The sequence below is a fragment of the Ambystoma mexicanum genome, chromosome 10 (assembly GCF_040938575.1).
Source record: "Ambystoma mexicanum isolate Mex_15411 chromosome 10, UKY_AmexF1_1, whole genome shotgun sequence".
NCBI lineage: Eukaryota > Metazoa > Chordata > Amphibia > Caudata > Ambystomatidae > Ambystoma > Ambystoma mexicanum.
This window is the reverse complement of record NC_090932.1, coordinates 1128583333-1128598236: the sequence shown is the minus strand read 5'-3', so window position 1 is coordinate 1128598236 and position 14904 is coordinate 1128583333.

Below are 14904 nucleotides of genomic sequence, written 5' to 3'. Positions count from 1 at the left end.
TTGTGTATCAAGTCCACGATGCTGGTGATGGTAACCCGGTCCAGACGGTACAGGGTGTGTATCTGCTCAGGGGCTAGGTTGAATGGACTGGCTCTGATCCTGGGGATTGGTGGGTGCCTCTGTGGTATGATTAGGTGCCGTGGTGGTGCTTGCTGTGCCTGTCTTGCCCTCCTACTCCTCCTCCTCCTCCTGCGTCTCCTTTGTGCTGCCTGTTGTTGATGCAGCTGCGCTGCAATGAGGTCCTCAGGGCTATGTAATGCTGCCAGTATTGGAACCATCTTGGTGTGGGAAGGGGTGTGGTGTGCTCCTTTTGAGCTGCCACAGTCTCCATTGCCTCCACCTGTGCTGATTGTGTCCACCTGTGGCAGGTGGGAACACTGCTCAGTTCTCTTAACGGGTGGTTGGCGATGCCGGTATTAGCACCATGGCGGTAAGAGGTTTGGGGGGGTTTACCATGCCTCTATTGGCATGTCCACTAGCCTTGTGATGCTGTGCTAATAGCGGCATGGCGTAAATTACGGGATGGAGGGTCACGCGCACGCGGCCTGCCCGCTATTAGTGGCACCGTACTTATCGGTGCCGCTTATATAGGTGAGCCGGGTCGTAATCCGCATGGGGATTTAACGTTACCGGTATTCTGTTACGGGTAACGTTAAATCCATAACGCCTACCGTGTAATGAGGACCTTAATCACACACTGGTAAATTCTCCTCCACACGCAAAACCATGCTGACTTCTCTTTTCCTTCATGTCATCTCCTCTTGCCTATCCACTATTGACTTCACCCATTACTTCTCTTCTCAAATTTAAAACCTTTTAATACCCATACCACCCTCCTGTCCCTCTGTCCCCATGCTGCCTTCTCACCTCCAACAACTCTTCCAACTTCTCCTTCTCCTAATGAACTGGCACCCATTCTGATGACTGTCAACTCCTTGTGCATCTCTGCTCACCAGTTTATCATATTAATGAATAGAGAGCTTGAACCTGTAAAAGCAAAGAGAGAATATGAGTACCCCAAAAGGAAATACACCAAACGCGGGTTTACAAAGATACACAGATCTTTATTCTATAACTGAACAGTTTTCAAAGAACAAAGTATCAGATAGCTATCTGGCCCTCAGTACATCACAGCGAATACCAGCCCTGTTCGGTGTGAGTAGTGAGTGGGACTGTACATCAGAATGTGCATGCTTTTTACAGGTTCTCAACATGATGTCCAGCCCATTTGCAGGTTAACCATTTCTCGGGCTAGGGGTTCATGCCGAGTTTGCTCCTAATTTATTCATCTATACATTTATGGATTATCCTTAATACATACTCTAATAGGTTACAATAGCAACAGTATTTCTTTGGATTCAACATTAAACCTTCTTACATATTTCTATGCAATGTAGTTAAACAAGTGTTCACATTTAGTATTTAAACAGTATTGTGCTTTAATATGTTTGTGGATTAATATCGTTGGCACAGGTAATCCTCGATCTACAGGTCAATGAAGGACAAGGTCTCATTACATGACCCTAACATTTGGCCTACGGGCAGTTTAGGCATTAACTTGTATGCAGAGGTCAAGACGGCCATGTTACAAACAGAAGTACACTGTCCACCATTTTAGAACACAGTGTGACTTTGGAGTGAGATCAAAATGGCAGATGATCCTAAAATGGCGGCTAAATCGATCTAAGTTCAGAACCTGGCAACGCGTATTTCTTCGCAGAGCGACTGGGCTTAGGCCAATATATACAATAAGGAAGGCACAATATGATTTCCCGTCTAACAAACCCTCCTTTTGGCCTAAGCCAAGTGCAGAACTACTTCTAGTCACTTTACGAGTAACTCCACGTCTCAGAGTCCATACACCCTGAATCACTATCAGAGATGTCAATTGCCTAAGATCAGTTACTAAGATTTCTTTCAGCACATATTCATTGGAGTTCTTCTCTGGGGCGTATGCCTTGCGTCCTAATGTACCCATCGCCTGTGCGCAACAATTCCCCAGCATCAAACACATACCAGGAAGACATTGCATACAACAGCAAAGAAACAACAGAATACCTAAAATAATCAGCAAGACCGAAAGTAATTTCCATCCGCAAGAAGTCCCAGAACCAAGCGCTAAGATCCCGGTTTCCCTCGGGAACATGCACTTCTGATTTTAGGACATGCAGATTCTGTATTGCCTTGAAGATAGTTGGGGAGGAATCTGGCACAAAAACACAGCAAGTGGACCCCACTAATTTACATACCCCTCCACGTTCAGCCAGGATGACATCTAATGCCATTCAGTTCTGAAGTGCTACTAACCTTATTACTTTCTGTTCTAGAGTCATATTATAGAGTATGTCAGTGGTCCGTTTGATGGTGCTCTCCAGTACTCTCGCTAGTCTCCTGATATCTTCAGAGTTCATTATTTGCCCCCAAAATGGCACAACGGATTTAGCTACATTGCCCAGAACTTGTGCTGAAGTGTCACCATTCTCGTCCCGCCGTGGACAAGCCTTCTAAATGTCTACAGTACTAGCTATGAATACCCTGGGTAACAGAATCCCTAAATAACAAGTTTACTGCCAATCCCTGGGTAACCATGGAAATGCTACATTACCGCAAACAAAGTAGACAGGTTCGCCTACATACAAAGGTCTGTCCTCGCTAGTCAAATTCGCAACGTTGGCGCAACCTTTAAAAACACCCATTGACTGAGTACCATTCCTCTGTATGCAGAAAGAAACTGAATCGGGGCTATGATTGACAGTGTAGGAGGGAGGCATGGCATCCTTATTGCCTAAAGGAGCCATCTTGAAAGAGATCAGAGTTTGGAAAAGGTCAAGACAGTCTATCAGAAGGCCTAATAGCGGCAACGTTAAGCTTATTCCTATTTGCAAAGAGCGAGCATCCCAAGGGAGTCAGAACACATTTTTCAAACTGGTTCAAATGAGTCCCATCGAAATTCCCTGAGATGCTATCGTTCCAGCAGCCAAAGAATAGTGCTCTAAGAGAAGCATAGCATGCAGTTGTCAAAGGTAGAGGATGAATATACCAACCTAGCCCCTTATCCCCGTGTTGCGGTAAATGTGAACAGACCCAACAATTAGATTTGTTAAAAATGGCACGTGTAGCATGCATAGTAGTGTATTATTATAATATCTCTGTCTGTGCTGAGAGTCTCTAGGAGATAGAGTGTGCAGATGCACGAAAGGAGTGGAAACAGTAGGTACATTTTCAGTCGGCAACAAATTCTCAAGCGGATGTACTTCTTCTAGATACCAGAAACCTAAGACAATGGGCCTCATCATGAGTCTGGCGGTAACCCTTAAATGCGACGGTAGCGCTATTACCGCCCCATTTAAGTTTTCACCAGATCATGGATTTGGCAGATTTCCCCCCATCTCTGTGCTGGGGGGAAATCCACGGCAAAATTGCTGATTTTCAGTGTGATTACCGCCGGCAGGAAATCCGCCGGCGGTAATAGCGCAAATTTTCCCCATTGGACCCAATGGGGAATGAGGAATTCCCGAATGGGCCCAATGGGGAATGGGCAATAACCCTTCCACCAAACCCATGATCTGGTGCTAATAGCGCCGGGGGATTTGGCGGTAGGGCTATTAGCACCGGCGCTAATAGCGCCGGCGTTACCGCCCAACTCGTGATGAGGCCCAATGACTATTGTAAAACCAATTAACATTATCACAAGACAGCAGTACGTTTTCGGGGCCCACATAACAGAATGTCCATTTTCGCAGCTGGTCACACGTTCTCTTATCAGTTCTGTACGAGCGGAAGCGGTTGCATGCATTGTATTCTTCAAACAAAAGCACCAATGTTAGTTTGCTGGCGACCTCCAGGCCGAGCGTATTCTTAGTCCTTCCCCAAACCCTAGCCAACAGAATCCCCTTTTGCACAATTGATTGGGCCAAAAAGACAAGACCTTTGATGATTTTCCTCGATCGCATAGCCGAACCGTGCAGTAAGTCTATTTCCTCGGACGCAGATCGTACCTTGCAATCTCTGGTACTGAGTGATCCGTGAACAACGTGTCGTCATTTCCCACTGGAAGTGGTGAATGAGCGGAAGCAAGGTCAGAGACACAATTAGGGACTAATTCTGGAAACAAAATGGTTGGAGAGTGTGGAGATGAAATGGATGTTTCCCCAGACCTCACAGGATCAGGGAGAGCCTCTGATGCACTGTCAATGCTTGTTGCTGCTTCATGATTGTTGGTTACAGCATTCGTGAGGGGTTCTGTTTCTTCTGAATCGTGTGGCACTGGGTGTGGAATCCTCTTCGTATGTGACGCATGAATCCAATTCTTCTGGCCTGCTACCCGCACCGCAGTCTGTGTGACCAGCAGGACTTGGAAGGGGCGAGGCAAGAAGATCGCTCACATGATTTCACGAGGATCCACTCCCCAGGTCGTATGCTGTGACCGGGTCCCTCGTATCGTATAGGTAAAGCCTCTCGCACCTGGTGATAAATCAAATACAATTTTTAGTCAACTGTCTACAATAGTCAGAGAGAAGTACATTTTCAATGTTTCGCAAAGAACGACACTTCGGAACATTCCAAATATTAGCAGGCCTCCCCATAATCACCTCAAACGGAGAGAGCCCAGTCTTAGTTTGAGGGGTTGCTCGCATGGATAACAACACGATCGGTAAGGCGTCCGGCCATTTTAGTTTGGTGCTGGCACACGTCTTAGCAAGCTTGTTTGTAATGATGCTGTTGTGTCTTTCCACTAGTCCCGCACTCTCAGCGTGTCTGCCTGAATGGAACCGTTTATCGATCTGTAATCCCGCGCATATCTGCAAAATTACAGCAGCGATAAAGTGTGGACCATTGTCCGACCAGATGACTCTTGGCAACACAAATCTCGGGAAATATTCCTTTAACATAGTCTTTGCCGTGGTCATTGCTGTGGCGTCTTTAACAGGAAAGCCTCAACCCATTTGCTAAAAGCACAGATGACGACTAACACATATTTTAAATTATTGCAACGCTCCATCTCAATAAAATCAAAATGGATGACCTCAAAGGGGACAGAAGGTGGGCCAAAACTACCCCCTAGGAGTTGATGTGCCCTTTCCCACATTATGCTTCAAACAAATCATGCAACGTTCAGCTACTTTAGAGATTTTGTCATTTACCCATACTTTTTGCAACATTTTTGTGATTTTATGAGCACATATGTGGGTGGGGCCATGAGCCATAACCACCATCATCATAATAAGTGTGTCAGGAAGTAAACACTTCCCTTCAACCCTGTCTACCCAACACCCATCATCATCAAGTTTCCCCAAGCCCTCAGCCCATTTCTTGGACTCTTCTAGCATGGCATCGGCTTGGATATCCCTTACGGAATCAATACCCTCATCCATAGTACAGGCATTTGTGGCTTCCCTTGAAGTATACATGTCTGAAGAGAGATCAGTGGCAGTCTGTTTGGCTATCTGGTCAGCAAAAGCGTTCCCTTTTCCTACATCATCTACAATCTTCTGATGCGCTGCACATTTTATGATAGCTAGCTGAGTAGGGAGTGCAAGCGCTGAGAGTAGCCGTACTATCAAGGAGCCATGCTGGATTTTCGTACCATGTGAAGTCAGGAACCCTCTTTCTGACCAAAGTCTCCCAAAGTTGTGAACCACCCGAAAGGCATACTGACTGTCAGTATATATGTTTACTGTAAGCCCTTCAGAAATTTCACAAGCTCGGGTCAATGCTATAATCTCTGCGGCCTGCGCGCAGTTATGCGTGATTCTCTTGGTTTCCACGACCGTGCTGAATGTAGTGATTGCATAAGCAGCTGTGGATGTACCATCTGATGTACCCCTCGTGGATTGTTCAAAGGAGTATCCTTCAGATGGATTCTACCCTTTGTCTCTTGTTCGGTAATGTAAAGGCAGTCATGTGACTCTTCATCACTGCAAGCAGTACCTTGCGGGAAAGGTAAAAATTCAGCCGGATTAAGAACACAACACCTCTTAATTTGTATGTGCGGTGCAAACAGGATCAATTCATATCTTGTTAATCGTGCGGAGGTGAGGTGTTGCGTTTGAGTTCTGTTCAGTAGAACATCTACAGAGTGAGGTACCATTAGGGTTAAAGGATGGCCTAGGACCATTCCCTCGCTCTGTTTTGCGGACGCAGCAGCAGCAGCGACAGCTCGCAAACATCTTGGCAAAGCGCATGCTACAGGATCAAGGGTGGAAGAAAAGTAACCGCACGGCCTATTCTTCCCTCCATGTTCCTGCGTCAATACAGCCAAAGCACATCCATCACATTCATGCACATACAACACAAAGCCCTTTTCGTAGTTTGGTGTGCCCAAAACCGGTGGCGAGCACAATGCAGTCTTGAGCAGATCAAATGCACGCTGGTGTACCAAGTCCCACGGCAATGGCAAAGAAAGATCCACTGCCTGCAGTAAGAAGCCATTCCTATTAAGGCTCTAACTTCTTTCTGCGTATTTGGGACAGACAGACATGCTAGAAATTAGTTTTATTCGTTCAGGTGTCAACCTTCTTTCCTCCTTTGACAGTAGATAGCCTAAATAGGTGACCTCCTGACAACAATATTGAAATTTTTTAAGCAAGCTTTATGTCCATGTTTAGCCAGGTGAATAAGTAACAACACAGTGCCCTCCTTACAAGTGCTCTCTGAGTCAGCAGCTAAAAGCAGGTTGTCAACATATTGAAGCAGTGTACAAGTAGAGGGCAACTCAAGGGTATCGAGCTGCTCTTTCAAAGGCCTACTGTAGATGCTTGGACTTTCCGTGTAACCTTGCGGTGCACGGGTGAAAGTAAACAAACGTCCCCCTAAGGAGAACGCGAACAAGTATCTACTGTCTTTGTGTATAGGAATACTAAAGAAAGCGTTCTTCAGATCCACAACACTAAAGTGGGTAGCTGAAGCCGGGATCATAGTTAATATTATCCTCACATCAGGCACAATTGGAAATTGTGAAGCAACGATTTTATTTATGGCACGTAGATCAATTATGTAACGAAAAGGAATTGCATTGTCGCCTTTTTTGTACACGGGCAAAATCTGACTATTGCACAAACTACCTGCAATTTCGTCAATCACCCCTTAATGCACAATATCGGAGACGATGCATTTCAAAGCTTGCTCACCATCAACCGAGATCTTATACTGTGGAATACGTAGCAGCTTTGCTCCATGTTTCAAGACAATTTTAACAGGTTCAATCTGTAAAACACAGACATCATTATCATCAATAGCCCATAAATACTCCGGAACATCACTAAATTCTGGCGGCAAAGGTCTGGTTAAGAATTGAGAGACAGAAAGTTGCTGTGGTGAAATCGTCAAAAGCACTCCATCAGAAGAACAATGAATTACCGCATTTAATTCCTTCAACAGATTCAACCTCAACAAATTCTCTCCGCAATTCGTAGTCAAAAGGAATGGACAATGGTCCGTAAAGGGACCCAAAGAAATAGGTACCGGTGAAGAAATCGGACAAACTGGTGTGCCAGAAAACCCTACAGAAACATTGGTTTGCCCTGACAGTGGAATGTTTGGAACCCGTGAATGATCAATGGAACACTTCTGTGCCCCTGTATCTATTAAGAATAGATGTTTCCTATTTCCCACTAACATTTCAACATAGGGACCTTTCTGATTAACGGGAATAGGCGTTGGTTGCAAACCCTGTTTAGGGCAATCCTAGCAAAACAGAACGTCGTCGAAAGGAAGTTCTTCAGAGAGGTAAGCAGCAGAAGGATGATGAAAAATGTTTCTACTATCCACATTCGATGCCTGATTGTCCTGCGAAAAAGGTTGCTGTGAATCCTGTGAAAACTGACCTCTACCAGGACCCCCTACACCTGGGCGGCCTCTGGATCGTCTACCCATATTCCCAAATGTGTTATTTGACCTCTGTCGGAGGATCGAGCATTGTGCACGCCAATGACCCTCTTGTCTACAATAAGCACACTGGTTTATGTTTACAGGACCCAAGGGCGCATTACCCTGTGGAATATACTGACCTCTAATTTACGTACTACCCCTTCTAGGGCCTCTAACAATTTGCTGCAATAGATACTTTTGTCTTCAAATCACCTTTTCTCTTTTCGACTCTTTTGAAGTGAGAGAATGGAAGAAAAGGCTCCCACCAATCCCCTCTCTCCCTTGGCCTAGACGATCGCGGCCCAGGCACCCGCCACGAGAAGAGTTTGCCCATCTACCAGACGACCAAATACCCTGGTACAAGAACATACGGATGTGTCCCCCCACGTGCCCGCCAGCCTGCCATACCCTTGCCGATGCCTGCGGCATGGAAGGACTCGACTGAATCATCCAGCACTAACTCAACACATCGTTAGAGATGCCATGACGGCCTAGCCAACAGTCAGAATACCCGTGCAACATACACCCTGGACACTCCCACACCAATCCACACGAAGAACATACTCAGTGCTACGACATAGGTGACAGACACACCCACAGACGCGCATCTTTATTATTTTTCACATAGGCCTCTCAAAATGCAGAAACGCCAGACGCACAATGAACGCATCTGAAAAAGTTTGCTCACGCTTCTCCTAAAACCATGCGCAATAATGAAAAGTATAATGAAGACACGATACTGGAGATAAAGCAATATGATACCATCACCTAAGGCGCCTGTGTATCAGATGGCTCCACTTATACACCAGGCCCAAGTAGGCCTCAAGCAAGAGTCCCTTGAACATCGAATGAGCCAGAGTTCAGTTGCTGATCCCGCAGAATGAGCCCGGCGAAAGCAGACAGTCAAGGGCACAATGTTGCTAATTCGCATGCCACAAGCCGACGCCAAGGTCACACCTGCAATCAAGCCAGGCATACAGTGGAAAAAAAAACAATATTAATTGTGCAGAATTCTGCCTTAACCACGGTCCCACCTCACGTGATCAAGCCAAATCTGACAGGGTGCCAGGCCCGGGAGGAGGGAGACGCCTGGATTCCCCGCTTCAAGACTCAGGCAGATACTATTAAGCGTCTCAAAGGACATCTGCAGCTGTGGGGGTAGCCGGCCTTCCAGCACATGAATAAATCTCACATTGTCTGTACATACCCATAGTGAAACATTGTTGCAAATGACAGGTTCACCGCGAGCTGGGAACAGCGATGGTCCCTGACTGGGGGGCTCGTGTGTGGACCAATCAGAACATGGGGCTCTTATCACTGACGCCACTAACATTGACCAATCCTCAGGGGTCTCCATGTAACAATTTTCATGTATCAATTTGAAGGGACAACCCATGTATACCACCTGACTAACCCTTAACCACTAACAATGCACTCTATACGTATGCTATACTAACCCTACCACTCGAGGAGCCAATCCAGAGTGGCGATAGGTTTCTTGCTAAACTTTCCCAGGTGACGCAAGTAGCGCGTCATACTAAGGTAAAAAGGGCCTGCGAGCCCATGATGAAGAGTGTGTGTCAGGACGGACGCGTACGATCCTTGACCCATCCCTGCCGTTTGTTCAATAAACAGCAGAATCACCTTGCTTCTTGCGTGTGCCTCATACTCATTTTTGGGATACACGGGAGGAGTTGGGGCCTCCCTGCCCGGAGGTCCGCGGACGGCTCAGCCGACCCCGGGAGAATTTCCCCCCCGACAAGTTGGAGGCACTGCTGAGATCTGTTTGAGGTCTGCTTTTATTTTTATTTTTCGGAGTGCTCCCGTTGCGAGGAGGCCCGGCGGCGCGGCCCCCTCTGCCGCTGCCCCCTTTTGAGGACTACAGGACCATCGCGGAATTGCGAGAAGACCGGACAGCGCAATCCGGATATTGGCCTTCGGGAGCCGGTTGAGAAGTATCCCGCCCGCGGTTGGCGAGTGTCCAGACGTGGTCCAGATGAGGGGAGGTGGCGAGCCGCTTGGAGGGGTGCACGCAGTCGAGTGGCCCCGCATCAAGAGCACTTGGTGAGTATGCCACGCACAACAAGCAATGTGAAATTGTGAGGGAGGGGGAGGAATTGAATACGGGAGGTGGGAGGTGTTGCACAGGTGCGCGGCGAAGGTTTGACAAATTAGTGTTGGCAATGAAATGAATGGTAGCCGGACAAGTGCGAGAGCAGTCCGCTACGTTACGGGAGAGAAGGGGGCGGAACACGAAAACATCACGTGCGACCGCTCGGAGACATTTATTGGCCTAGGTCGCGACCACGTGTAAGGGTGTGTGTGCGTGCACGGTTTCCTACGATTTGGTGATTATTGATCAATGAGTAGATGAGGATCCCTATTGATCGAGCAGGAAACTCGATAGATAGATGACGGTTCCCTGCAGGTGGTAGCTAGCTGGTTGCCCAATACGGAAGATAATTGGCTGGTTAAGCCCTCCTTTCGAGGGGCGTATCACATGCGAGGCGACACAGCGTGCGCAGTCCGATTATATTGTTGATTACCTTGTTCCAGGCGTGACAGGAAGACAGCTGTGGGGTTAACGGGGGTGGATTGAAAGTATATTTTGAACTTACCACTAGTTTGAAAGAAAAAAAAAAAAAAAAAATCGGTGATGTCACCAGTAGGGTTTTGATAGGATATCTCGAGCACAAGGCATTTTTATTTTTGAAAGTGGGGGGAAAGAGAGTTTTGGTAGGAGAGTGGAAACAAAGATAAACGGTAGTGAATCGACCGGGGGAAAGGCGGAAACGGGGGCGTGGCTGCGCACGGAGAACGCCGGCCACGGCAAGCGTAAAGGAGAGAGGAGGAGCAAGTGGAAGTGGGGCGGCTGTATAAGAACGTAATAAGGGGCACGCAGCCGCAGGGGGCCACGTGCGCCTCGGCCGCAGGGGGCCGTAAGGGTGGAAAAGAAAGAAAAGAATATACAACGTGAATACTATATTTTACTAATTTTGGTTATCGGATTATCACAAGTCCCCAAATTTTCGTGGCCAGGTAAGAGGCTGTGTATTATAAACTGTCAGTAAGATAGCGGCTACCAAATAGAGGAAGGACAGCAAGTAAAGAGCTACCATGTCATACGGGGCAGGATCGGGAGGGTGGGGGAACACCCTCACTACCCCGCTACAACACATATGTAAAACATTGTCGCCCCATAGAGAGAAACTGATCAAGTATAGCATTGAATGGACACAGGGGACGGATAACAAAATGACGACACCATGGCCACCTAATGGTAGTTTCGATCCATATACCCAACATTCGCTATTGACCTATCTGCATAACACATACAAGGGGAAGAAGTTGACACACCACGTGGAGGTGTTTAACTTATGGAGAATGTTCCAAGGGTCCCGACCAGGACCAAACGGAATGTTTATTATGGGTGGAACAACGGAGGGAGAAAAGATTAAAGAGGAAGGAGAGAATGGGGAAAAAGAGAGTGAAAGCCCACAGAACACAGGGAATGGAGAAGAGGGAGAGAAGAGCAGCAACATAAGTGGAAAGGAAATAAAAAAGGAACAGACCGGTGATATACCCCTAGCGAAAGTGGTGAAAAAGGAGGAAGGGGGGTTGTATCCTTTAACAGAACTACGGGACATGGTTCAATTGAGGGCGGCTGAGGGGTACTCGAACCCGCCATACAGCCCGCTACCATATATAGCCTCAGGTAGCCACACAGGAAGGGAACAGAATAGCACGACGGGATCCGCCTGCACGAAAATGCCCACAGGGGAAGGAGGGATTGACCAGGAACGGATCGCAGGAATAGGACAGGATGAGTGGGTAGCCGCGCAGATATTATTAAAATTACGAGGTTCATTAACAGAAGAAGAGGAGGAGGTAGTGAGGAAGATGGACGAGGATGACACCAGGAGGAGCAACGGGAAAGGGGAAAAGGGGAAAAGAAAGGGGGAAGAGCTGTTAAGACAGACGGAAGAGATCTTGGAAGAACGACTAGCAGGATTAAGGGATGAGCAGAATACACTGATCAAGCAGCTCGAGAAAGAGGAAAGAGAGAGAGCACGGAAAAAGAAAGAAAGCAAGGATGAGCTGGACAAAATAAGGGAACGAAACGAGGAGAAAAAGAGAGAAGCGGAAAGGGTGAAGGCAGTAGCAGAAAGGGTATCCAGAGCAGCACCGCGTGACAAAATGAGGGAAGAAGAAGAAGAAGAAAAGAAATTGGAAATATATAGAAGAAAATTACTATCAGAAACGACAAGGAAATACGAAGAAAGAAGAATGATAGAGGGCATATTAGAACAGGAAAGAGCGAAATGGGAAAGAAAGAGAGAAGAAGAAAGAATAATGGAAAAGATGAGTGTTAAAGCAATGGAGGAATTTATAAAGAAAAGAGAAGAAATTGGTAAAGAGATAGAGGAAGAAAATGAAGGGGAGAGGGAAGAAAGGAAAGGGGGGAGTGAAGTAAGAAAGTGCATATACAGAGACACAGAAGCAGCAGCAACATCACAACAAGGGGGAGCAAGTGGCAAAGGAGGAAATGAAGGAATAGATTTAATAGACTTACAAACAGTAACGATTAAGGGGAACAAGACAGAATGGGGTTTGCCACCAATGGAGGACTTTTGCAGTGAGGAAGAAGGAGGAATAGAGAGGGAAGGGAGAGAGAGTGGAAGGGAAAGCTTAGATAAACTATACATCACTCGGACAAACGGAGGATCACCTTGGATATGCAGGAGAAAGGAAGAACTGGAGGGAAGTGAGGAGGAAGAACAAGGAATAGTGGAAAAGCAGACACGTGCAGCCACACCGTCACCTTCCCGTCCCACATGATCCACTACCTCACGCTCATTACGTGCAGCGTGCCCATCAAAACTAGCGCCCTTCACACACGAACTGACACCCTATGCAGGGAAACTTAGAGACCTCCCTGGACGACGGCAGAGAGAACAAACACACACGCCCATATTAAATAAAGGAAAAAATATAAGAAAGGGAAAAGAGGGAGGCGAAACAGCTACGTGCTATATGGACCCCATTGACGACATAGAAGATAGAGAAGAAGAGGAGGGGTGTACGGATTCGATTGTGTGGGGCCCAAAGGGCCAACAAGGACACAACCTAATGCCACTCCTGGAGAGGGGAGGGGTTAGACCACAATACGTCCCCTGGAAGCATGCAGACAAGGAAAATATAAAGTGCAGACTCCCATCATTAAGTGGAGGTGCTGGCAAATGGATATATGAAATGGAAAAACACACTGCAGGACAGAAGTTGGCAGTGGGGGATGTAAAGGGCCTTCTAATATCAATATTAGGGGATGCAGCGGATGACATCTGGAAGAGAGCAGGCTTCCCTGGGGTCACAATAGCAAATACATCACACGATGGGGCACCATTCGCAAACTGCAGGCATGCATTATGGCAGGCACTAAGGGTACAGTACCCGGACACATCAGACATAGGAGCAATTACCTCGCGCAAGATGCGTGACAACGAAGATCCTGTTGATTACATCCAGGAAATTCAAGAGAAGTGGCGCATGGAAACTAGAGAGCAATGGGCCAAAACACCAGCAATATTCTACCATATACTAATACAAGGGCTCCCAGAAGCAGTTCAGAAACAACTGAAGAAAGTAGTAGGGATGGAAGCAAAACCATGGCCAGAAATACAACTGACGATAGTACATCATTGCAGAACGTGGCGAGAAAAGATGAAACAAAAGGAAGAGGATAGAAAAACGGAAGAGGCTAAATTAGTACAGAAAAAACTTAATAAATATACAATGGAAGGTGCGCTAATAACCACACCTACAACAATGACTCAAAACCCCACACAAGTAGTGGCTGCACAAGATCCCTCTCAAATACAATCATCACAGATCATAACACAACAGCAGCCGCCACTCCCGCCATATTCAACTAACATGGGAGGAGGATATTCAACACCAGGAGCTGGGTATTATAATTACAACTGGGGGCGGGCAGGAATAATGAGAGGGAGAGGATACGGATATAATACACAACAGCAGGTGGGAGGACTTAGAAATTACTACCCCACCGGACAACCAATATACCAGGACAATACAGGAAACTTCCCATGGCAGAGCAGGGAACCACCGGTGTGTTGGATCTCTGGATTAGTAGGGCATATGTCACGCACATGCAGAGTGAGAACAGGCACACCATCATGGAGTGAACAGGGACAACAAGGACACACAGAGGAACAGCAGGGCATCCAGCAACAGCAGACATTGCAACGGGGAAATGGACAACAACTGGTAACGCAACCACAGCCACAGGTATATCCACCACCACAACAACAGGTAGCGATAGCACAACAACCCCAAACACAGCAGGTACAACGACCCACACAAATCCAAGATAATAACATATCGTCTACCAATACACAACTACAGCAAACCCAGCTGGGTAGGGTGACGGTCTTGGGACACAACCCTTACACAGGAAGTGGTCAATCATTATACCCCCAATAGGAGAGCCCACAGACGGCCTTGGTGTGTCCCATCCTGTCAGTAACACCTAATAGTGCGGAGGAACCAAGCATAGAGGTAACGATAGGTGACAAAAAATTATCATTCCTTGTTGACACTGGGGCGACCCGGTCCTGCATAAGGGAAGGTAAGTTTAAGATGTCAGGTGAAGCCATGAACACCCAAGGATTCTCTGGGGCTAGAGGGTTGGTTCCCTTTACTAATAACATTCCCTTATCTATAGGGGATTATGACATGTCAGTCCCACTTTTGTATCATAGGGCCTCACCAGTAAATATACTGGGGAGAGACATCATGAGCAGACTGAATATGACGATCTCCTTTACGGAGGACGGCATAATTTGCTCAACCCCAGGAATTAACATGCTCACTGCACGACAAATTATGCAAGCATACTGTGGGCAGACAGTGGTTAGGGCTGAGCCAGTGGATGGTGAATTGTTCCAATACGGGACAGGCATGGCATTTGCATGGATGCCAGGGATTGAAGGAAAAGTTTGGAGGAGACCAGCA